Source organism: Anabrus simplex, chromosome 7, assembly GCF_040414725.1.
Source record: "Anabrus simplex isolate iqAnaSimp1 chromosome 7, ASM4041472v1, whole genome shotgun sequence".
In the NCBI taxonomy this organism is placed as follows: domain Eukaryota; kingdom Metazoa; phylum Arthropoda; class Insecta; order Orthoptera; family Tettigoniidae; genus Anabrus; species Anabrus simplex.
The window spans coordinates 57130192-57154644 of NC_090271.1; the positions used below are offsets into that span (position 1 = coordinate 57130192).

General features: G+C 45.5%; 4 non-coding genes across 4 annotated transcripts; all 4 read left to right on the top strand.

Moving 5' to 3' along the window:
- Window positions 1–1556: 1556 nt before the first annotated feature.
- Window positions 1557–1629, top strand: TRNAK-UUU (transfer RNA lysine (anticodon UUU)). Its single transcript has one exon. It is a non-coding gene; the product is annotated as a tRNA-Lys (tRNA).
- A 4592-nt stretch (window positions 1630–6221) lies between these two features.
- On the top strand, window positions 6222–6294 carry TRNAK-UUU (transfer RNA lysine (anticodon UUU)). The gene has a single exon. It is a non-coding gene; the product is annotated as a tRNA-Lys (tRNA).
- Window positions 6295–13740: 7446 nt separating this feature from the next.
- On the top strand, window positions 13741–13813 carry TRNAK-UUU (transfer RNA lysine (anticodon UUU)). The gene has a single exon. It is a non-coding gene; the product is annotated as a tRNA-Lys (tRNA).
- A 5241-nt stretch (window positions 13814–19054) lies between these two features.
- On the top strand, window positions 19055–19127 carry TRNAK-UUU (transfer RNA lysine (anticodon UUU)). Its single transcript has one exon. It is a non-coding gene; the product is annotated as a tRNA-Lys (tRNA).
- Window positions 19128–24453: the final 5326 nt, after the last annotated feature.

Here is a 24453-nt window from a genome sequence, read left to right on the forward strand (position 1 = left end):
AGGACATAGATATTTAATATCCAAGATTAATGTACAACAACCATGTAAATATATCTACCAGATAGGTATGTATGCCTGCAAAAAATAACTTAACTGATGTTATTCGCGGTAAGCATGAATGGATTGTTTGTTTATCAGATAATTTGAACCTAAGCGACGACACGCCACAGCTTATCCACCTTAATTTCGTATCATATTAGAACTGTTTCTAAAACACCTATTAAAATTTAATTGTGAAAATTTTAATTCATTACGTACATTATAAAAATATTTTATGATATAGGCCTAAATCTTTGTTGTATCCGGTCAATGAACGTACATAACTTATTCCTTATAACGTAAATTGGATTTCCGCCCTCTATCTTTCATTATTTTCTGCCTTGATTCCAAACTCGGGAATCGCCGCAGTGATCGAGAGTGACCGGGAGAACTTTGCCCAACCTTCACGGCCTGTGACGTAGCCACAAGGTCACTCTGGTTAAGTAGCATACCCTGCGCTCATCGCCTGCCAGTCCGCCCACTTACAGTGCTGGGGGCCCGCGGGACGGAATGCCCAGCGTCAGCGCCTTTGCGATTAGACGTCAGCTGTCTCTTCCCGTCGCATATTGAAGTGTATGAGAAAATTCGGTCAGGAGAATGAAATTCCTGGGTGGGATTTAGTAGTAGAAATAGTTGGGTGAAGATGGTCCGGTGGTGCGATCGGCAGACGGTGAATGTGGGGCCACGGCTCGGTGACGTCAGGCTGGTTCCTCTTCGGGGGAGAGTAGCGATATTGTGTACTTTGGTTGAGTCCTTGTGTCCTCTAACGGGGAGGGGGGGGGGGAAGAGTGAGTTATGAAGGTTCATTACACTAAGTCTTTGGAGTGAAGAGATGAAATATAACACTGTTCGTGACTTTGGGGTCCTTCGAACGAACTCAGAGAAGGAAGGACTGGTGATCGCCGAGCCACCACTCATTATCCCAGTTGTACAAGAAGAAAAGTCCACGGATGAAACACCACGAGAGCCACTCAGTCCACCTGTCACGTAAACATGTTCAACCATCAGTGAGATCGGCGATCGGCCTATGCAGAGTGGGTCTCAGCCCACAAGTGGCCACGGCTCTACGCCTCTATATTCGGGTCACGGGGAGGGGCGGGTCCCCACCGTCAGCGATCCTGAAAACGGTCGTCCATTCTCCTGCACTAAGGCTAATGCTAGGACAGTTCCTAGTATAGACCATGGCCGACAACCCTCTCACCTCCTCCGATATTGTGCCGTATAGCATCCGATACCTGTAATTTGCAAGGGCAGCCTGTAACATTATCTGCATTGATGATTGGCAAGGGCAGCCTGTTACATTATCTGCATTGGTGATTGGCAAGGGCAGCCTGTTACATTATCTGCATTGATGATTGGCAAGGGCAGCCTGTAACATTATCTGCACCGACGATTATCAAGCAGCAGGACGACCAACGTTGCAGGAAATAATTATTCAACCAACAAACTGACGCCAGTTCTTCACACGCATCAACTACTGCACAGTTTATGCAGATATAAGAAAATGGCGCTCGTGAGCCCGGAAAGCTCAGTCGGTAGAGCATTAGGCTTTTAACCTAAGGGTCCAGGGTTCGAGTCCCTGTTCGGGCGGCTATTTTAGTTGCAGGACATGTGATTAAATGCGTCGTTCGCAAGTTGTCATGGAGCATCCCAACATTCAATCTTCAGATGGAAATGAAAATAGCTATTGATTACAGCGGTCTTCGGTTAGAAGTAACTGATCAACACGTCTTTCGTGAGCTCATTTCTATAGGCAGCAATTGCCTCCAGATTCAACGACAAGGAAGTCGAGACCCCAGAAAACTATCTGATAAGATGGAGAAGTTTTTGCGCCCCAAGCAATTTGAAAAAAAAAAAGGCCTGGAAACAGAAGATACTCTTGTATCCTACTGTACGCCAGCAAGAAACTTGCGGCGAGGAGAGGGGGGTTGGAACACTTGCACGGAGTGACACTTGCACGGAGCTTTCACTCTACCTGAAGAGTCAGAAGCAGAATGGTCATACTAACATAAATTTTGGATCCCTAATCTAATTTGATAGGTTCTTTGACGAAGATACACATAAATACTGGCCCCTCCTGGACATCCAATACTACACGCGTAAATGCTTCAACATGTAAGAAAATGACTCAAAAAGTATAAACTAGTATTCGGCTCGCCAGGTGCAGGTCTTTTTGATTTGACTCCCTAGGCGATCTGCGGGTCGTTCACCCAGCCCCCGTGCTAGCGGAACGAACCCACAACCCATTATGGTTAAACTTGCCGACCCTGCCGGGAATCGAACCCCGGACCCCTGTGACCAGAGGCCAGCACGCTAACCATTTAGCCATGGAGCCGGACAATAAATTCCATAAAATGACCGCATAATGACTTACAACTTTATAAAATGACCTAATAATACAAAATGGCAGAAATGACCGAATCAATTAGCATTCTTTTGCTATTTGTTTAACGTCGCACTAAGACATCGAAGGTTTTCAGCGACGGAAGTGTGGGAGATTGGGAAGGTAGCGGCCGTGGCCTTCATTAAGGTACAGCCCCAGCATTTGCCTGGTGTGAAAATGGGAAACCACGGAAAACCATCTTCAGGGCTGCCGACAGTGGGGTTCGAACCCACTATCTCCCGAATGCAAGCTCACACCTGCGCGACCCTAACCGCACGGCCACTTGCTCGGTAATTAGCATTTCTACAATGTGGGAACTATGATAAGGATTTCTATACAAGTTAGCAATGTCTATTTAGAACCAACTGAAAAATGACATGTCATCAAAAATCCTAGCTCTGGTAATCACGGTAGTGAATTTAGATGCAATTTATAAGTAACTGTTAATTTTATAAAAGCCGGCCCCATGGTGTAGGAGTAGCGTGCCTGCCTCTTACCCGATTCCCGGCCAGGTCAGGAATTTTTACCTGAATCTGAAGGCTGGTTCGACGTGATTAGATTAGAATTGAGGAGCTATCTGATGGCGAGATAGCGGCGCTGGTGTATAGAGCCAAGGATAACTACCGTGAGGATTCGTCGTGCTGACCACACGTCACCTCGTAATCTGCAGGCCTTCGAGCTGAGCAGCGGTCACTTGGTAGACCAACGCCCTTCAAGGGCTGTTGCGCCATAGGGTTTCTTTTTCTGGTTAATTGTATACATTGTAAGAGACATTTAGCCGACTTAGCGCCGTTTGCAGGGAACACCACGGGGAGGTAGTCTCTTTGCGTTCCTCATAGGTATATTTTTTCACTTTATGCAAGTTCGTCAAGTTTTTTTATTTTTTTAAGTGCTGATTCAAGATATTTGCATGGTTATGCAGTGATATTCCATTGTCACGATTTATCTTTAAGTATGATTCAGAATAGTTATATATTTATAATATTTACATGATTTACAAATTCTGTAATATTCCAGGGTAGCTTCACTGCAGTTTCTGAGCGTAAGCAACACAAACTAGGAATGATCTTAGTTTGCCATCAACTTCAAGTATTTTTAAGACCTTTGAAATACTCTCATCGATCTTCACTGCTGATTTCTTTCTTCTCTTCCCATCGATATTCAAAACTATCATGTCAAATTGGTGAGCGTAGTACTCTGCGTCATCTCGAAGAGTCTTGATCAGCGAATATACATTCGGGTGCGCTCTCGAAATTAAACTGTTTATTCTTTGGTTCCAGCCTTTAGAAACGTTATTGGTCCGATGCCGCCTTCCACAACAGTTCCACATATTCCTTGGCATATGCTCGTTATCCAGCCATTGGTCGACGCCATAGTCGTAAAACACCTGTAGATTCTGATTTTCAGGCGACCTCTCCTGAATACATAGCCAACCATCATCAATCATTTCTAGGGAAATGAGCACTAGTGCTGAACACATTCGAATATGAAGTCTAATTCCTTTATTTTCCCTGTACGCAGTAACAAGGCCACAATCTTGTACTTTCCTCCATAGACATAGATTAAAATGATAGTTACAACCATAAATCTCATCTTGAGGAAACAGCGTTTTAGCGGATTGGTCGATGGCGATTTCGAAGTCCATAATACGTCTCACAGGGTTCCATCCTAATACGTTGTTTTTAACAGCTTCGAAGTAACAAGCATAAGTTTCCGGTTTCTTGTTTGGTAACAGCGCGTAGACAGCTGGTATCGTGTTGGTTTCTTCCAAGATTGGCGTGGATGATAAATAACTGCCCAAACTGCTTGCTTGAACTTTTGAAGGTCCCGTCGACAAAGAATGAAGAGCAACTTTATAAAACAGATTTTCCTTTCTCGCCGGCAAACACTAATATCCTGACTTTAGGCCCCCTGTTGTCGTCTTCAAGTAGGAATTTTCCACCGTCGTTCATTGCTATGTGTCTTTCTTGTATTATTACACCTCCAGAATCGATCGGGTCTTTTGTAGGTCCCATTCTTTTCCGTCAGATGCGATGTAATGATTGTTTGGCACTTCTATGTGATGGCAGCGATGTCACAAGGTCATAGCCTCTATTGAAGAGCTGGCCTACTTCTTCGGTGTAAACTGTTGAAATCATACTGTCTGTTTCCCTTGCACGTATTTTTTTTTTTTTTTTTTACTTCATTCGCTGCTTCGTCCGGAATGCAAACATGACTTGTCTCGCCTAAAACTGTATTATCTTTCGTTGTTATTCTTCCTTTATATTTACTTTTCTTGAAATATACGCAACGCCAATAAGTCATTTGATCTTCATTGGTATACTCCACAATATACTGATGTCCGTCGTAAATCAATAAAGGCGGTCTCAGTGAACTCCATAGCTGCAGAGCAATTATCGCCAGTTCCACACGGAACTCTCTAGTTGTCACACAAGTATCAACTCTACCAATGAATTCCGCTTTCCGAGTGGTCCTTCCCCTCCCCTGTTTCTGGTTCTCCAAACCTCCTTGGACCTCCGTGCAAGTGTCACTGTTTGAAATAGCCATGCTTAGTAATTTCCGGTTCGAATCCCACTATCGGCAGCCCTGAAGATGGTTTTCCGTGGTTTCCCATTTTCACACCAGGCAAATGCTGGGGCTGTACCTTAATTAAGGCCACGGCCGCTTCCTTCCAACTCCTAGGCCTTTCCTATCCCATCGTCGCCATAAGACCTATCTGTGTCGGTGCGACGTAAAGCCCCTAGCAAAAAAAAAAAAAAAAAAAGTAATTTCCGGGATTTTTTGGCTTTCCGTGGAAGTGTCAACACATTCCATCTGCGTGCAAGTGTCACAACTTCGAGGAGAGGGGTGTCTAATGACTGGGACGCTCATTTGGACTGATCGGGATGTACTAGGTTCAAACTTCACTGTCGGCAGCGCTGAATATGGTTTTCCGTGCTTTTCCATTTTCACACCAGGCATTTGTTGGGGCTGTACCTTAATTAAGGCCACTGCCACTTCCTTCCCATTCCTAGGCCTTTCCTATCCCATCGTCGCCATAAGACCTGTATGTGGCGGGCGACGTGAAGCAACTGGTAAAAAAAAAAAAAAAATGAAAAAAACATTGATCTGCGCTGTGCCTTCTAAGGGTCATTCCAACCTACGAGTTGCCTCTGTGGTGTAGTGGTTAGCGTGATTAGCTGCCACCCCAGGAGGCCCGGGTTCGATTCCCGGCTCTGCCACGAAATTTGAAAAAGTGGTACGAGGGCTGGAACGGGGTCCACTCAGCCTCGGGAGGTCAACTGAGTAGAGGTGGGTTCGATTCCCACCTCAGCCATCCAGGAAGCGGTTTTCCGTGGTTTCCCCACTTCTCCTCCAGGCAAATGCCGGGATGGTACCTCACTTAAGGCCACGGCCAATTCCTTCCCTCTTCCTTCCCTGCCCCATCCAATCTCCCCATCCCTCTACAAGGCCCCCCTGTTCAGCATAGCAGGTGGGGCCGCCTGGGCGAGGTACTGGTCATTCCCCCCAGTTGTATCCCCCGACCCAAAGAGTGAAGCTCCAGGACACTGCCCTTGAGGCGGTAGAGGTGGAATCCCTCGCTGAGTTCGAGGGAAAAGCCAACCCTGGAGGGTAAACAGATTAAGAAGGAGAAGAAGACAACCTACGAACTGTCTTGATGAGGTCAGAATAGTGCAGCGCGTCTCAAGTTTGCAGTAAATAATAATTCAACCAACAAACTGACGCCAGTTCTTCACAAGCAGTACCTAATGGACAGTTTAGGTACATGAAAGGAAACTCTGACCACGAGCGTGTGTGAGCCCGGATAGCTCAGTCGGTAGAGCATTAGGCTTTTAACCTAAGGGTCCAGGGTTCGAGTCCCTGTTCGGGCGGCAATTTTACTGGCAGCACGTGTGATTAAATGGATCGTTCACATGTTCTCATGAGTACCTCAACATTCAATCATCAAGAACGGAAATAAAAATAAGTATTGATTATAGTGCTCTTCGGTTCGAAACCTCGCCCTCCGGAAGTGACGTTCGAAGGAACTGATCTACTTAATAAGGAAAGTACTTCGTGTACTCATTCCTATAGGTAACGAGCCTTGCATTCACCGAACTTACTAATAATATGGAATTATACATATTGAAACAAATTCACACTCAACTTACAAGGAAAGGATATTCGTTCGTTTTTCTTTTCTTCTTCTTTTATTATCATCAACCCACGCGAGCCCGGATAGTTCAGTCGGTAGAACATTAGGCTTTTAACCTAAGGTTTCGAACCCTGTTTGGGCGTCTATTTTAACTGCAGGGCATTTATTCAATGAAGAGAATAAAAAGCTTCTTGTGGTGCAAAATGGGGGAATGAATGTCCAACTGGATATGTTCTTGTGTCTATGCGATTAAAAAAAAAAAAAGAAGGTTGTTACCGGTTTCTCGGTAATTACGTATGCGATGGAGACGAAATGGACAGTGTTTTATGAGCCCCTTATCTCTTTCTTTCTTTCTTTCTTTCTTTCTTTCTTTCTTTCGTAATCTGCTTACCCTCCAGGGTTGGTTTTTCACTCGGACTCAGTGAGGGATCCCACCTCTAGCGCCTCAAGGGCAGTGTCCTGGAGCGAGAGAAATTGGGTCGGGGGATACAACCGGGGAGGATGACCAGAACCTCGCCCAGACGGCTTGACCTGCTATGCTGAACAGGAGCCTTGGCGGGGTATGGGGGATGAAAGGGATAGACAAGGAAGAGGGAAGAAAGCAGTCGTCGCCTTAAGTTAGGTACCATCCCGGCATGTGCCTGGAGGAGAAGTGGGAAACCACGGAAAACCGCTTCCAGGATGGCTGAGGTGGGAATCGAACCCACCTCTACTCAGTTGACCTCCCGAAGTTGAGTGAACCCCGTTCCAGCATTCGAACCACTTTTCAAATTTAAGGCAGAGCCGGGAATCGAACCCGGGCCTCCGGGAGTGGCAGCTAATCACACTAACCACTACACCACAGAGTCGGACCCCTTATCTCAATTATTAAATCATTTTTACACTGAATTTCTTCTTCTTCTATATCTATTTACATTCAAGGGTTGGCTGTTCCCTCGGACTCAGCGAGGGATCCCACCTGTATCGCCTCAAGGGCAGTGTCCTGGAGCTTCAAAATTTGGGTAGGGGAATACAAATGGGGAGGATGGCCATTACCTTGCTCAGACGTCCTCACCTGCTATGTTGAAGAGAGGCCTTGAGGCTGGATGGGAAGATTGGAAGGGATAGACAAGGAATAGGGAAGGAAGCGGCCGTGGCCTTATGTTAGGTACCATCCCGCCTGGAGTGGACGAGAAGACCTGGAGGAGAAGTGGGAAACCACGGAAAAACACTTCGAGGATAGCTGAGATGGGAATCGAATGCACCTCTTCTCAGTTGACCTCCCGAGGAAGAATGGACCCCGTTCCAGCCCTCGTACCACTTTTCAAATTTCGTGGCATAGCCGGGAATCGAAGCTGGATCTCCGGGGGTGGCAGGTAATCACACTAACCACTACACCACAGTGGCGGCTAAGCGTACAAGCTACGATATACTATTCCTTAAACGGACATGACAGTATTTCCAATTTTAAAAAGTAAAATGCCCATTGTCCGCCTCTGTGGTGTAGTGGTTAGCGTGATTAGCTGCCACCACCGGAGGTCCGGGTTCGATTCCCGGCTCTGCCACGAAATTTGAAAAGTGGTACGAGGGCTGGAACGGGGTCCACTCAGCCTCGGGAGGTCAACTGAGTAGAGGTGGGTTCGATTCTCACCTCAGCCATCCTGGAAGTGGTTTTCCGTGGTTTCCCACTTCTCCTCCAGGCAAATGCCGGGATGGTACCTAACGTAAGGCCAAGGCCGTTTCCTTCCCTCTTCCTTGCCTGTCCCATCCAATCGCCCCATCCCTCCACAAGGCCCCTGTTCAGCATAGCAGGTGAGGCCGCCTGGGTGAGGTACTGGTCATTCTCCCCCCTGTTGCATACCCCGACCCAAAGTCTGAAACTCCAGGACACTGCCCTTGAGGCGGTAGAGGTGGGATCCCTCGCTTAGTCCGAGGGAAAAACCGACCCTGGATGATATACAGATTAAGAAGAAGAAGAAGGAGAAGAAGAAGTAGAAAATTCCCATTATTCATTAAGCAAAAAGTTATATATTATTACATAATTGAATAAGTTTACTGCTTGACTTTGCTCAGTGTTGTAGTGTTATATGACTTTCTCTGTCCACTGAAATTCTGAAAATAGTATTTAAAATTTAACAGGCGTTCAATGATAACAGCTAGCCTCTAAATGGAGAGAGGGAGTTTTATCACGAGTGAGGACATAGATATTTAATATCCAAGATTAATGTACAACAACCATATAAATATATCTACCAGATAGGTATGTATGCCTGCAAAAAATAACTGATGTTATTCGCGGTAAGCATGAATGGATTGTTTGTTTAACAAATAATTTGAACATAAGCGACGACACACCACAGCTTATCCACCTTAACTACGTATCCGTAGCGTAGCCAGGATTTCAGTTTGGGGGGAGCACATTTATTTTGATAGGTGACCAATTTTCCAGAGTATAGGTGGTATAGAATACCTAAAAAGGAAATGAGTGTCCTTGGATCCAAGTAAGAGTTGTGGATTCGTGCGGATTCAGGTAGCTAATAGTAATCATCATCATCATCATCATCATCTTCATCTTCTTCTTTTTCTTCTTTTTCTTCTTCTTCATCCGTTTTTCCTACAGCTGTGGGGTCACGGGTGCGAAGTGTGTAGCACATGTGAATTTGGCCCTGTTTTACGGCTGGATGCACTTCCCGACGCCAACCCTATATGGAGGGATGTAATCACTGTTGTGTGTTTCTTTGGTGCTTGGTAGTGTAGTATGTTGTCTGAATATGAAAAGGAAAATGTTGGGACAAACACCAAGTCCCCAAGCAAGAATATAAATACGGTAATTTTAATATAATAATGGTCATGTGATAAGCTACAAAGAAGTAACATTTTATACGATTAATGCGGCAAAGAAACACGCACATACACGTCGAATAAAGGTGTCTCGCCCTTCTCCATGGCTAGATGTTGAAACCAAAAGAATGATGGCCCACCGTGACTCGTTATTTCGACATTATAAACAAACCTTAGATGACACAGAGTTCGAAGCTTACCGCATCTTAAGAAATCGCACAAAGCAGTTAATCAGAAATAAAAAATGTGCATATTTCCGGAATGTAGCTAACAACTTTAATTCCAATCGCGCATGGGACCAATTTAGAGCTCTGGGAATAGGAAAACATCAACAGAGCCAGACAACTCCTGACATTCTACTTGACGAACTGAACGATTACTCTAGTAGAATAAATATTCAACCTACCCCCAATTAACTGCACCGAATCACCGCCCTCCCCTCCAGCCAATCCACCATTCACATTTCACAGTGTCACAGAAAATCAGGTTAAAAAGGCTTTGTACTCGATTAAATCAAAGGCCACGCGTGTAGATGATAATCCTATTACTTTTATACATAACATTATTGGTGCTGTCCTGCCTATACTGACGCACATACTGAACTACTGTTTACTAAACGGAATGTTCCCTACTGTCTGGAAAACAGACAATATTGAATATTATACTGGTACCTAAGAGTTTAGACCCACAATCTCTCTCTGACATTCGTCCTGTGTTCATACTCCCTGCGCTTTCATAAGCCTTTGAACGTTTAGTATATGAGCAAGTTCTGGAATACCTAAAAAAAATGCTCCTTTGGACCCTTTAAAATCTGGATTTAAGAAAGGGTCACAGTACCGCGACAGCACTTTTGAAGGTAAGAAGAAACGCTATAGACAAACGACTGCTCACTAAACTTATCATTCTTGAGTTCAGTAGCACCTTTGACACTATAGAAATTCCGACTATGATAAAGTAAATGGAACTGCTAAATTTCGACCTGGCTGCGCTTAAGTTTCTTAGTTATTATTTGAGTAACCATCAACAGCGTGTAACAGTAAACGACAAGGCCTCTAAATGGAAAATGAAACTTAGTGGTGCCCCGCAGGGCAGTATTCTAGGGCCCTTACTTTTCTGTATTTATATCAGTGACATACCATCCGTGACAGGAAATAACATATCGACACTGCAAGACAAGATATTAACAATGACCTCTGATGACTCAGTATATATGCACAACGAAATTCTCTTATACTAAACTCCACAAAATCTCAGGCAATCATAATTGGACCACGAAAATTACTGAGCTGCTCAAACAATGTCGCAATCCCACCTAGAATCCGATACCTGTAATTTGCAAGGGCAGCCTGTAACATTATCCGCACTGATGATTGGCAAGGGAAGCCTGTAAAATATTCCTTACTGATGATTGGCAAGGGCAGCCTGTAACATTATCCGCACTGATGATTGGCAAGGGCAGCCGGTAACATTATCCGCACTGATGATTGGCAAGGGCAGCCTGTAACATTATCCGCACTGATGATTGGCAAGGACACTCTGTAACATTATCCGCACTGATGATTGGCAAGGGCAGTCTGTAACATTATCCGCACTGATGATTGGCAAGGGCAGCCTGTAACATTATCCGCACTGATGATTGGCAAGGACACTCTGTAACATTATCCGCACTGATGATTGGCAAGGGCAGCCGGTAACATTATCCGCACTGATGATTGGCAAGGGCAGCCTGTAACATTATCCGCACTGATGATTGGCAAGGGCAGCCTGTAACATTATCCGCACTGATGATTGGCAAGGACAGTCTGTAACATTATCCGCACTGTTGATTCGCAAGGGCAGCCTGTAACATTATCCGCACTGACGATTGGCAAGGGCAGCCTGTAACATTATCCGCACTGATGATTGGCAAGGGCAGCCTGTAACATTATCCGCACTGATGATTGGCAAGGGCAGCCTCTAACATTATCCGCACTGACGATTGGCAAGGGCAGTCTGTAACAATATCCGCACTGATGATTGGCAAGGGCAGCCTGTAACATTATCCGCACTGACGATTGGCAAGCAGCAGGACGACCGACGTTGCATCCAGAGTGCAAGAAAGAGCAAAGGGTGAAGAAATAAATAAATAAATAAATAAATAAATAAATGAAGAATAGTCCGCAAACGGAAGAAAATAACAGTGGAAGAGAAGAAGAAGAAGAGATCTCAAGGCGTCACGCACAGACCAGGACGGTTCTGAAGTGCACAGGTACTGTCATAATTTCTGATGCCTTTTTCTCACCTTTCGCTTTTTCTGTGATTTCCTTCCTGCAAAAAGCTCCATGTGCAGCAATTCTGGTCTGATTGACATGAAATTTTCTGGAGTTATAGTAATATCTTCAACTGTGCAGCTCCATGGCTAAATGGTCAGCGTGTTGACCTTTGGTCCAGAGGGTTCCTGGTTCGATTCCCGATCGGGTCGGCGATTGCAACCTTCATTGGTTAATTCCAGTAGCTCGGGGTCTGGGTGTTTCTCCTGTCGCCAACATCCTTGCAACTCACACACCACATATAACACTATCCTCCACCACAATAGCACGCAGTTAACTACACATGGCAGATGCCGCCAACCCTCATCGGAGGGTCTGCGTTACAAGGGCTGCACCCGGCTAGAAATAGCCACATGAAATTATTATTATTATTATTATTATTATTATTATTATTATTATTATTATTATTATTATTATTATTATTATCAATATTATTATTATTTATATTATGTTCATCTAACAAAAGATTCATTCATTCATTCATCATCTGTTTACCCTCCAGGGTTGGCTTTTCCCTTGGACTCAGCGAGGGATCCCACCTCTACCGCCTCAAGGGCAGTGTCCTGGAGCTTCAGACTCTTGGTCGGGGGATACAACTGGGGAGTATGACCAGTACCTCGCCCAGGCGGCCTCACCTGCGATGGTGAATCGGGGCCTTGCGGGGGATGGGGAAGATTGGAAGGGATAGACAAGGAAGGGGGAAGGAAGCGGCCGTGGCCTTAAGTTAGGTACCATCCCGGCATTCGCCTGGAGGTGAATTGGGAAACCACGGAAAACCACTTCGAGGATGGCTGAGGTGGGAATCGAACCCACCTCTACTCAGTTGACCTCCCGAGGCTGAGTGGACCCCGTTCCAGCCCTCATACCACTTTTCAAATTTCGTGGCAGAGCCGGGAATCGAACCGGACCACGCTAACCACTACACCACAGAGGCGGCCCTAACAAAAGATACTTATAAATAATGCCATTTGTTGATTGGAAGCAACGTCACATGCATTTGATTACAAACAGCATATTATTTTTCTATAGAAATTAGAAACCAGAAATTCAAAGAATTCTAATCTGATACATGTTTGAGGAGAAATAATTGTTTTGTTTTAAGTATGTTAAGTTATGTTTTTATGTGTATGTAAACACCATTGTCAAATTCTGAAATTGCGTCTCAGGGAAAATTTTCAGTAACACTTAACTTCTTCTTTAATCAGTTTACCCTCCAGGGTCGGTTTTTCCATCGGGCTCAGCGAGGGATCCCACCTCTACCGCCTCAAGGGCAATGTCCTGCAGATTCAGACTCTGGGTCGGGGTATACAACTGGGGAGGATCCCCAGTACTTCGCCCAGGACGCCTCACCTGCTATGCTGAACAGGGTCCTTGCTGGGGTATAGGAAGATGGGAACGGAGGACAAGGAAGAGGGAAGGAAGCTGCTGTGGCCTTAATTTACGTACCATTCCGGCATTTGCCTGGCGGAGAAGTGAGGAAACCATGGAAAACCACTTCGAGGATTACAGAGCCGGGAATCGAACCCGGGACCCTGGGGGTGGCAGCTAATCACACTAACCACTACACCACTGAGGCGGACTTTTACCTAGAACGCGAGACATATTTATTCGCGGCGAACATAAACCAACTTTTCCCTCAAACGTTGAACTACGCTGTAAGGGTCATTACAACCTACGAGATGACTAGATAAGCTGGAAATAGTGAAGCTCGTCTCAAGTTTAAAGGAAATAATCCGGGAGATAGTAGGTTCGAGCCCCACTATCGGCAGCCCTGAAGATGGTTTTCCGTGGTTTCCCATTTTCACACCAGGCAAATGCTGGGGCTGTACCTTAATTAAGGCCACGGCCGCTTCCTTCCAACTCCTAGGCCTTTCCTATCCCATCGTCGCCATAAGACCTATCTGTGTCGGTGCGACGTAAAGCCCCTAGCAAAAAAAAAGAAAAAAAAAAGGAAATAATTATGCAAAGAACAAACTGACGCCAGTTCTTCACACGCAGCAACTACTGCACAGTTTATGCAGATATAAGAAAATGCTGAGCACAGCCGTTTGTGAGCCCGGATAGCTCAGTCGGTAGAGCATTAGGCTTTTAACCTAAGGGTCCAGGGTTCGAGTCCCTGTTCGGGCGGGTATTTTAGTTGCAGGACATGTGATTAAATGCGTCGTTCGCAAGTTGTCATGGAGCATCCCAACATTCAATCTTCAGATGGAAATGAAAGTAGCTATTGATTACAGCGGTCTTCGGTTAGAAGTAACTGATGAACACGTCTTTCGTGAGCTCTTTTCTATAGGCAGCAATTGCCTCCAGATTCTACGACAAGGAAGTCGAGACCCCAGAAAAGTTTTGCGCCCCAAGCAAATTGAAGAAAAAAAAAAAAGGAAACAGAAGATACTCTTGTATCCTCCTGTACACCAGCAAGATCTGTGGTGTAGTGGTTAGCGTGATTAGCTGCCACCCCCGGAGGCCCGGGTTCGATTCCCGGCTCTGCCACGAAATTTGAAAAGTGGTATGAGGGCTGGAACGGGGTCCACTCAGCCTCGGGAAGTCAACTGAGTAGAGGTGGTTTCCCGCTTCTCCTCCAGGCGAATGCCGGGATGGTACCTAACGTAAGGCCACGGCCGCTTCCTTCCCTCTTCCTTGCCTAACCCTTCCAATCTTCCCATCCCTCCACAAGGCCCCTGTTCAGCATAGCAGGTGAGGCCACCTGGGCGAGGTATTCGTCATTCTCCCCAGTTTTATCCCCGACAAAGAGTCTGAAGCTCCAGGCGGTAGAGGTGGGATCCCTCGCTGTGTCCGAGGGAAAAGTCGACCCTGGAGGGTAAACAGATGATGATGATGATGATGACGCCAGCAAGAAACTTGTGGCTGGGAGAGGGGTGTCTAATGACGGAGTGATCGGGATGTGCTGAAACCGTACAGTGTCCTGTACAGCTCGTTGGAATTATAGGTGCCTTTCTACTTCATTAAAATCACTCCTAAAGGTCGCGTCATTGGTAGCAGTATGGGCGATGGGGATCGAGCGGCGTTCGGCCAGAATGGAACCTGCGAAAGAGCGCCTGGAAAACAAAGGGAAGACAGAGCAGGAGCCAAGCCCCCGCGAAGAGACCTTCTCAACTTGCAGAGAGAGCTAGAAGAGGACGCGATACTGGAGTAGTCAGATACGCCCCGAGGTGTGGCTTAGCTTCCCAGAGTTCCAAACTAACATAAGGAACTTCCGTTTTTTTATGCACGTGTTACGGGTGCCAACGTCGGATTTTGGCGCGTAAAAATGGGATGATATTTTGATCCAGACATAGGAAAATTATGTGAGACGCACCAATGAATAGAGCTGAATTTTCTGCGTTTCCGAGACTAAAAATATGTAGTAATTTATTCAGGGGGAGAAAAGAGGTCACCGAATGTCCAGATGTAACAGATTGCAAACACATGTGAATACAACAGCGTCACCCGAGCTAAGAGTCGCGCTCAAAAGAGGACACCCCCCCCCCAAGGGACGCTAATGAATTAATCAAAGGCGGGGAGCAAATTGCATAAAAACTGCCGATCGTAGGTCCGGCACGCCTTGCTCAAATGAAAGAAGAGACAGAGGGCTACAAAATGCACTATTTAAATGTCTTCAATTCTTGGTATGAAAGGAGCTCTTGTCCTTAATGAACCCTGAACGTTTACGCCCCCAGGCTTCCGGCGGGGAAAATAATATAGGCCGGGCTGGCCATCGCAGAAGACAGTTCTTTGCGGGTCGTTGAGAAGGGACAGTGTGTCCCGGAGTGCTCCAGTTTTGCAGTCCGAACCCATTGACCGCTTACTAAGAGTGTTATTGTGTCCATCGCGGCCGTGAAGTACAAAGCCTTTGTGAAGTGTAAACGGGAGGCCAAACGAGCCTAGGTGAATTGTCTCTGTGCCGCGTGTCAAACTAGTCAATCCGCGAGCATAATTCACAAACGAGTAGCGGAAGTCGGCTGGGACAGTGCCGGCTTAAATGAGTCAGTGATGTTAATAAATTGGTATCAGCCAAAGTGTTACTCTGAATCAGGGTGCTCGAGTCTCGTGAGCCACCCGATCCCTGCTGTGAACGCGCCCGCCGTGATTTGAAAGACCTGCTTATTCGTGGTGTAAACTCTGGAAATAGAGGCCGTGTGACGAGTGGTGAAGTGTTACCCATTTTGGATTACTGTAAGATTTCAGCTGTGAACGAGTTTCCCAGGATGTCGGACTTGTATGGACCAGGGATGAAGGACTGCACGCCCACCTCCAGCCCCGGGGTCATGCAGCACTAAACTCCACCATGAGTCTCCCGTGGAAGGAAAAACAACGGCCACCAAACAGATGAGTGATGTCCAAATCTAATTTCTTAAGCATGATAATGTAACCGGGGATAGGATTAGCTATCTTTTGTAAATATCAAAATGTTGTAAGATAATGCATGTCCTAATATGGAAATTTTATTGATCTTTATAATGTTGAAGTAAATTCAAGGGAGCTGAATTCCCGGACGGCCCATTTTTTTCTTAATGATTAGCTTATCGTGAGGGTTATTTTTAGTGAACAAGGTTAGGAGAATATTTGAGTACCCCTTAGGGGTGGCTGGAACAATAATGCTGGCGAGCAGGGAAAACCATGTCAAAATGTTGTTAGTTACTGTCCCACGTGGCTATCGTATATGCCGGGGAAACTCATGGGTCAGTCAGACAATGCATGCCTAGCTTACATATATAATCAGTGCATGTACAGCAAGAGAGAAGAAATCCCGGCCGGGAGAGGTATATGCTGTGTTATGTAGGTAGTTGTGAGGGACCATGTGCAAGTCTCCCTTGATGTTTTATTAATTGGCCAGAATGGTCTGGAGTATTTTTTTTAATCTATAGCCGGGGTGAGACACAGAGGCAGGAGTCTCTAATCTTTGGTCAAAAGATTTAAATATAGGTATATTTCCTGTGCGAGGAGCGAGGAGTATGGGAAAGGTTGACTGAGGAATCATATGAGTCCTATGCCCAAGGAAGGAAGATACACGATATGAAACGTAATGAGAGGACCGAATGCCCGAGGAATTTACGATGAGATGAGTTAGAAGTGATCGTGCCCACAGTCGGCGTTCAGCGGTAATAATGAGAAGGGAGAAAATAAAAGTGTATTTCTTGGGAACTCAGCGGTAAGATGATATAAACAAATGAAATGGGCCAGGGATATGTGCAACGGCTGGCCATGGTAATTGAGAGGGGTCAAGAATCTGCCGTGGCTAATGAATGAGTGATGGCTGGAGTAGCGAATGACCTTCCCTTCTTTTTTTGTGAGTGTCTGCTCCTCGCCCCTCACGACAGAGCTGGTCCCGCTGTGCTATTATAGTTAAGGTTTGAGGCTACGGGCCTCCCCCGTAAGTTACTGTTGTTTAACTGGTTCAACTAAAACACTGCCGGCAATGATAATATCACGCTGATTTAGAAGGTAATTAATAAATGAGTAGGGATCTCCCCTAAATATCCGGTAATATGAGACTGTAGCTAGTCTAGGGATTTCCAGGAATCCACAGTACCTCTCGGTCGAGAGTCGGCCAGTTCGACCCTGGATCAGGATGGCGCCCTTGAGCGAGCTGCCCCAAGCTTGCGCCTTGGGCCGGAGACAGTGATAACCATGCTGCTTCCTTCTAGGAAGGGCTCTCCTTTATGCATGAAGTGTATATATATCTGTGTATGTTTAGTAATGAATGTGCATATATTTGTGTGTTCAAACAGAACCTTTGTACAACGTTGTGTGGTCTTGGTGATAGATGAGGAAGTCCGGGGTTTAGCTAAATGGTATGTGTGTTTGTCTGTGTATTATGCAAATGTTTCTTTTAATATGGTAATTATGTAGCGTAGGCAACGGTTATTTTCGTCCCAAGAACAGGAAGTAATATGTGAGTAGGGACATCAGATCATCTCACGGTGTGATCGACAGAATAATATAAAAATGTCATGAACGGTATGAACTAATGAGGAAAGATGAACGATAGAAATCGCAAAACCTCAATTACACCGTTATGGGCGATACATATTTTAAAGTGATCATTATTTTCTTTTCCTCCCATATGCGGAGAGTTCATTGTATAGAGTTGTATAATTTCTTTAATATGTCATATTTGAATAAATTAGTATTCGTAACCCCTATTTTATGATTCTTGTCATTTGTAGCAGTGCTAAGCAGTATCCAGTAGGCATTTGAACCAAGAGATCCTACTTTCATATTATATACATAAGGCTCCATCTTAAGTATTTTTTTCTTTTTTTTTCTTTCTTTCGAACGTACCACTCCCCAAGTGCTCATGCTGCCGGGCCAGCACAGAAAGTAGGAAGGGGGGGGGGGGTGGTTCGAAGCTCGTTAAGCAATTCGACCCGCTCTTCAATCCAATCTCATCCGTAGCTGTTTACCCCGTTACGTGGAGGCATTCTTATGCGTGGGTCATCCATTCGAGGCCCGGAAGGGTGTAGTACTAGGTTCAAACTTCACTGTCGGCAGCGCTGAATATGGTTTTCCGTGCTTTTCCATTTTCACACCAGGCATGTGTTGGGGTCCGCCTCTGTGGTGTAGTGGTTAGCGTGATTAGCTGCCACCCCCGGAGGTCCGGGTTCGATTCCCGGCTCTGCCACGAAATTTGAAAAGTGGTACGAGGGCTGGAACGGGGTCCACTCAGCCTCGGGAGGTCAACTGAGTAGAGGTGGGTTCAATTCCCACCTCAGCCATCCTGGAAGTGGTTTTCCGTGGTTTCCCAAATCTCCTCCAGGCAAATGCCGGGACGGTACCTAACTTAAAGCCTCTGCCGCTTCTTTCCCTCTTCCTTGCCTGTCCCATCCCATCTTCCCATCCCTCCACTAGGCCCCTGTTCAGCATAGCAGCTGAGGTCGCCTGGGCGAGTTACTGGTCATTCTCCCCAGTTGTATCGCCAGACCCAAAGTCTGAATCTCCAGGACACTGGCCTTGAGGCGGTAGAGGTGGGATCCCTCGCTGAGTCCGTGGGAAAAACCGACCCTGGAGGGTAAACAGATTACGAACGAACGAACGAACGAACGCATGTGTTGGGGCTGTTCCTTAATTAAGGCCACAGCCACTTCTTTCCCATTCCTAGGCCTTTCCTATCCCATCGTCGCCATAAGACCTATATGTGGCGGGCGACGTGAAACAACTTGTAAAAAAAAAAGAAATGAAAAACCATTGATCTGCGCTGTGCCTTACATTACAACCTACGAACTGACTTGATGAGGTCAGAATAGTGGAGCGCGACTCAAGTTTGCAGTAAATAATAATTCAACCAACAAACTGACGCCAGTTCTTCACAAGCAGTACCTAATGGGCAGTTTAGGTACATGAAAGGAAACTGACCACGAGCGTGTGTGAGCCCGGATAGCTCAGTCGGTAGAGCATTAGGCTTTTAACCTAAGGGTCCAGGGTTCGAGTCCCTGTTCGGGCGGCTATTTTACTGGCAGGACATGTGATTAAATGGATCGTTCGCATGTTCTCATGGAGTAACTCAACATTCATCATCATCATCATCATCTGTTTACCCTCCAGGTTCGGTTTTTCCCTCGGACTTAGCGAGGGTTCCCACCTCTACCGTCTCAAGAGCAGTGTCCTGGAGCTTCAGACTCTTGGTCGGGGGATACAACTGGGGAGTATGACCAGTACCTCGCCCAGGCGGCCTCACCTGCTATGCTGAACGGGGGCCTGGTGGAGGGATGCGAAGATTGAAAGGGATAGGCAGGAGGAGAAGTGGGAAACCACGGAAAACCACTTCCAGGATGGCTGAGGTGGGAATCGAACCCACCTCTACTCAGTTGACTTCCCGAGGCTGAGTGGACCCCGTTCCAGCCCTCGTACCACTTTTCAAATTTCGTGGCAGAGCCGGGAATCGAACCCGGGCCTCCGGACACCTCAACATACAATCATCAATGATGGAAATGAAAATAATTATTGATTATGTACCGGCGCAAGTTTAAATATTGCGCCAATAAGTACTCCTCTACAGTAGAAACTCTGAACTTTAAAAACTGGATCTACTCATTAGTTTCTCAGAAGATGTCACTACAGTAAATGTTGTGATTACGAAGTTGTCAATACTGTGTGGATGTCAACTTGTTTTGTTTTCCATTGATCAAGAAGTGTGGACATTCTCTTATAGATGTCTCTACTAAAAAACTATGACCATGCACCCTGGTGCGAAGTGGAAGAACTTTATTTGAAGAAATTTTGTATTCATAAGTTTTCTCTTTACTAAATTTCGTTCTTTCATTTGTGGGTTGGCAATATTAATCTTTTCTTTCCGCCTGTTTTGAATTGAGCCAATTCAGAATTTTTGTAATTAATTCTTGACCAATCATGTATTTCTTCTTCGACTTTGAGTGTATTTTCAAGACGGACCAATAAAGAAAAAGGGTGTGGCTTGATTATTCATGAAAGGTCTCGACTCTTCCACGAGGGTATAAAACTGCTGACTTTCTTGTCTCTGGGCCACTCGAACAACATCTAGCATAGCGTATGGAAGTGTAGCAGGAGGCGGGAAGCGCCTCTTTCATCCGGCAGCAGGTCTTCAACAAGGTAATGGCCACTTAACATCTTTATTTCTTGCTTGCTCAGCAGTTTAATCCGCGGGGAAGGTCCGAAACCTTTGCTATGTAATAAACATGTAATCTCCCATCGTTTTTGCAAAAATTCAAATATCTTTAACTGTAATTCGGGGATAAGAGAGTGCTTTACCCTCTCGACGTCCCCTTCATACTAGTTTGAGGTGACTACTTTTTATAACAGGTTTTCTTCCTTTCGGTAATGTCTTAAATTCGTCTTATACAAGTCACCTCCATAGTTTGGGAATAGCCCCTGTTTCATCGGCCTAGTGCCTCTTAGGTTTTAAAAGGTTTCATGTACGAGTGCAAGCAACGCCTCCATTCATCTTGGTATTTTGGCCATTTACTTAATCTGTTCTTTATCCTCTGAGGCCCAGTATGTTGGGTACGAGATACCCCCGTTTCATTTGATGTAAGCTGTGCCTTGATGACAATTTAGTGTACAAGTCTGGTATTGCCTTTAATAGGCTGGAAAAATTGAGAGCGGGTCAGCTCTTTCTTGTATTTGGATATGTGCCTCTAGGAGGCCTGACATTGCTAGGTGGGAGCAAGTGCTCCATGTTATTAGGGGTTTTCTTCCCTTTGGTTAATATGTGGTTGTTAGAGGAGAGCTCAGGAATTGTATAAAGTGGGGCTTATAGCCCAGTTTGTTAAATTATCTCCATATCTTGGTTTTTCCTGGTCTTGTACCTGATTTGTTAACTTGTTGTTATTTGTTAAACTCTGAAATTCTATGTGAAACTTGTTAATTTTTGCTATTTTCGAAAATATAACCTTTAATGCAATTTTAATATCTCAGCTTTGTAGTTAGACCCATTCCAGCCCACACCTTCTTTTACCTCTGCTGTTCCACGGGTAACTCCGTAACAGATTATAGTGCTCTTCGGTTCGAAACCTCGCCCTCCGGAAGTGACGTTCGAAGGAACTGATCTACTTTATAAGGAAAGCATTTCGTATACTCGTTCCTATAGCCAGGATTATCCTCCAGATTCTATGACAAGGAAACGAACCTTACGAAATCAAATTCTCACTCAATTTACAAGGAAATGATATTCGTTCGTTTTCCTTTTCTTCTTGTTTTATTATCATCAACCCACGCGAGCCCGGATAGTTCAGTCGGTAGAACATTAGGCTTTTAACCAAAGGTTTCGAACCCTGTTTGGGTGTCTATTTTAACTGCAGGGCATTTATTCAATGAAGAGAATAAAAAGCTTCTTGTCGTACAAAATGGGGGGATGAATGTCCAACTGGATATGTTCTTGTGTCTATCCGATTAAAAAAAAGAAGGCTGTTTCCGGTTTCTCGGTAATTACGTATGCGATGGAGACGAAATAGACAGTGTTTTATGAGCCCCATATCTATTTCTTTCTTTCTTTCTTTCTTTCTTTCTTTCTTTCTTTCGTAAACAGTTTACCTTCCAGGGTTGGCTTTTCCCTCGGACTCAGAGACGGATCCCACCTCTACCGCCTCAAGGGCAGTGTCCTGGAGCGAGAGAGATTGCGTCGGGGGATACAACTGGGGAGGAAGACCAGAATCCCGCCCAGGCGGCTTGACCTGCTATGCTGAACAGGGGCCTTGGCCGGGGATGGGGGTGGAAGAGATTGACAAGTAAGAGGGAAGGAAGGGGCCGTCGCCTTAAGTTTAAATACCATCCCGGCATTTGCCTGGAGGAGAAGTGGAAAACCACGGTAAACCGCTTCGAGGATGGCTGAGATGGGAATCGATCCCACCTCTACTCAGTTGACCTCCCGAGGCTGAGTGGACCCCGTTCCAGCCCTCGTACCACTTTTTAAATGTCGTGGCAGAGCCAGGAAAAGAACCAGGTCCTCCGGGGATGGCAGCTAATCACACTAACCACTACACAACAGAGGCGGACTGAATGTCCTTATTTTTAAGGAATAGACAAGGAAGAAGGACGGAAGCAGCCGTGCCCTTAAGTTAGGTACTATCCCGACATTTGCCTGGAGGGGAAGTGGGAAACCACGGAAAACAACTTCGAGGAAGGCTGAGGTGGGAATCGAAACCCTCTCTACTCAGTGACGTCACGAGGCTGAATGGATCCCTTTCCATCCCTAGTACCACTTTTCAAATTTCGTGGCGGGTAATCGCACTAAATGACAGCTATGTCATACTGGATATTATGGGAGGGTGCCCCGTCGAGTCATTGTCATGGGATGGAGTGAGGGGTGTTGGATGATGGGAAGTGCTAAACCATTGTTTCGAGCGGCGTGTAGGTGAAGTGAGTTTTGAGGTCGGAGTGAGCGATGTGGTAGTGGAAATTTAATGTTTGATTTGCTACTGCTTGGAGTTGTTCGAGGACGAAGGGTTGCTTAAAAGAATGGATATTTTGGAGGGAAATAGTGATGAAAGGATTAGGTCTTCCAATGTCGGTGTTGGGAAGAAGAGAGCGGTTGTGGCCAATAGAGCGAATGGGAGCAACAATATCTGATCTGTTGACAGGAGGACAAGGGTGGGCATTACATTTGCGGGAATACGTGGGATGAGTGTCTCCGCAGATATGGCACTTTTGTGAGAATTGAGATATTTTGAAGGTGGGTTTCGATTGGGTGCAGTGACCGAATGCTGGTTGTACGGCGGTACAGCGTGCTGTGGGGTGGGAATTATAAACCAGACACCTTTCACACCGGATGGGTTGAGGAGTGAGGGCTTTGGAGTGTGCCACCCTATGATGATAGCAATCGCACGATCATTATCCTCGACAGTGGGTAGGACTATGCGTACCATAAAGGTGGGCCTGGAGGAGTTGTATACCCGTAATAATAAAAAAAGCGTTTTGACAGATAGGGCTGGATGGAGGTGCATTGCACGGTGTTGACGCATTCCTGAATACTTTCTTCTTCCCTTCGCTTCCGACTCACTTGTTCTTTCGTTCAGACAGCTTTATTCCAGGTTTCTGGAATTGTGAGATATCTGTTCGATAGCCATTGCTTTGTTACAGCTGTTGATTCGATAAATCTTGCTGCGTTGCTCAGCGGAATAACAGCCAACTTATCGAAATTTCAGCTGTTGGCTCGTTGATCAAGTTTCATAAATACACAGTAAATGCCACTCCTCGTACAGCGTTGTTTCTGTGCATTTGGTGTGTTCCCTAGACTGCCAGGCGCATGCGCACAAGTAATGCATCGCATTTGAGGTTTCTGTGCTGCTCCTATTATCTCCTGTTTGCCATGCAACGAGAAATTTGTATTCGACTAGTTCTCTCAGACGTGCGTGTCAGATACGTAGTGTTTAAAAGACTGTCAGAAGAATTTGACGTTGTTTGAGAATTTCCACAGCCTGCTGGATATGCAGCCGATGGCGCAGCCATTGGATGCAGATCGAGCAGGCAGTGAGGATTTCTAATGACATATGCAGACCAGTAGCACACGTCACGCACGATCCAGTTTGCACTGAGCCTTATAAATATACCGCATCTTCTTTCTTCTTTTCCTACCACTTTTCGCACACCTGTGGGGTCACAGGTGTGAACTGTGTCGCACATGTGGATTTGGCCCTGTTTTACGGCCGGATGGCCTTCCTGGCACCAACCCTATATGGAGGGATGTAATCACTATTGCGTGTTTGTGTGGTGGTTGGTAGTGTGGTATGTTGTCTGAATATGATGAGGAGAGTGTGAGGACGGACATATACACCTAGTCCCCGAGCCAGAAGAATTAAACAGAAACGATTAAAATCCTCGACCCGGCCGAGAATCGAACCCGGGACCCTCTGAACCGAAGGCCAGGACGCTGATCATTCAGCCAACGAGTATAAATATACCGTATATATTCCCTGCTATTCCAAAACATGAACATTGTCTGACCACTATAAACTTATGTTATGCCCTCAGGTGCGACGATTGACTATTTAAATTGCAAAGTAATTTACATTCTAAGGTTTCCTAAACTAAATTGATTATTCTTTCTTTTTGGTGTGTTAAAGTTTACAACACTTCTATCTCTTCCCGCCAACTTAACATGTTGGCCAATAGAAAATTTTGTGTATTAATTTTTCAGCCAATCGACATTGTCTGGTATTTATTTAATTAACCAATAAAAATTGGGGGTGTGTCGGGGTTTATTTAGCCGAGAGTTTTCTGGAACTTTACCCTCGGGTATAAAAGCTGGTACATTTTCGGACCAGGTTGTCTTATTGATCGTTCCAGTCTTCAGAGTG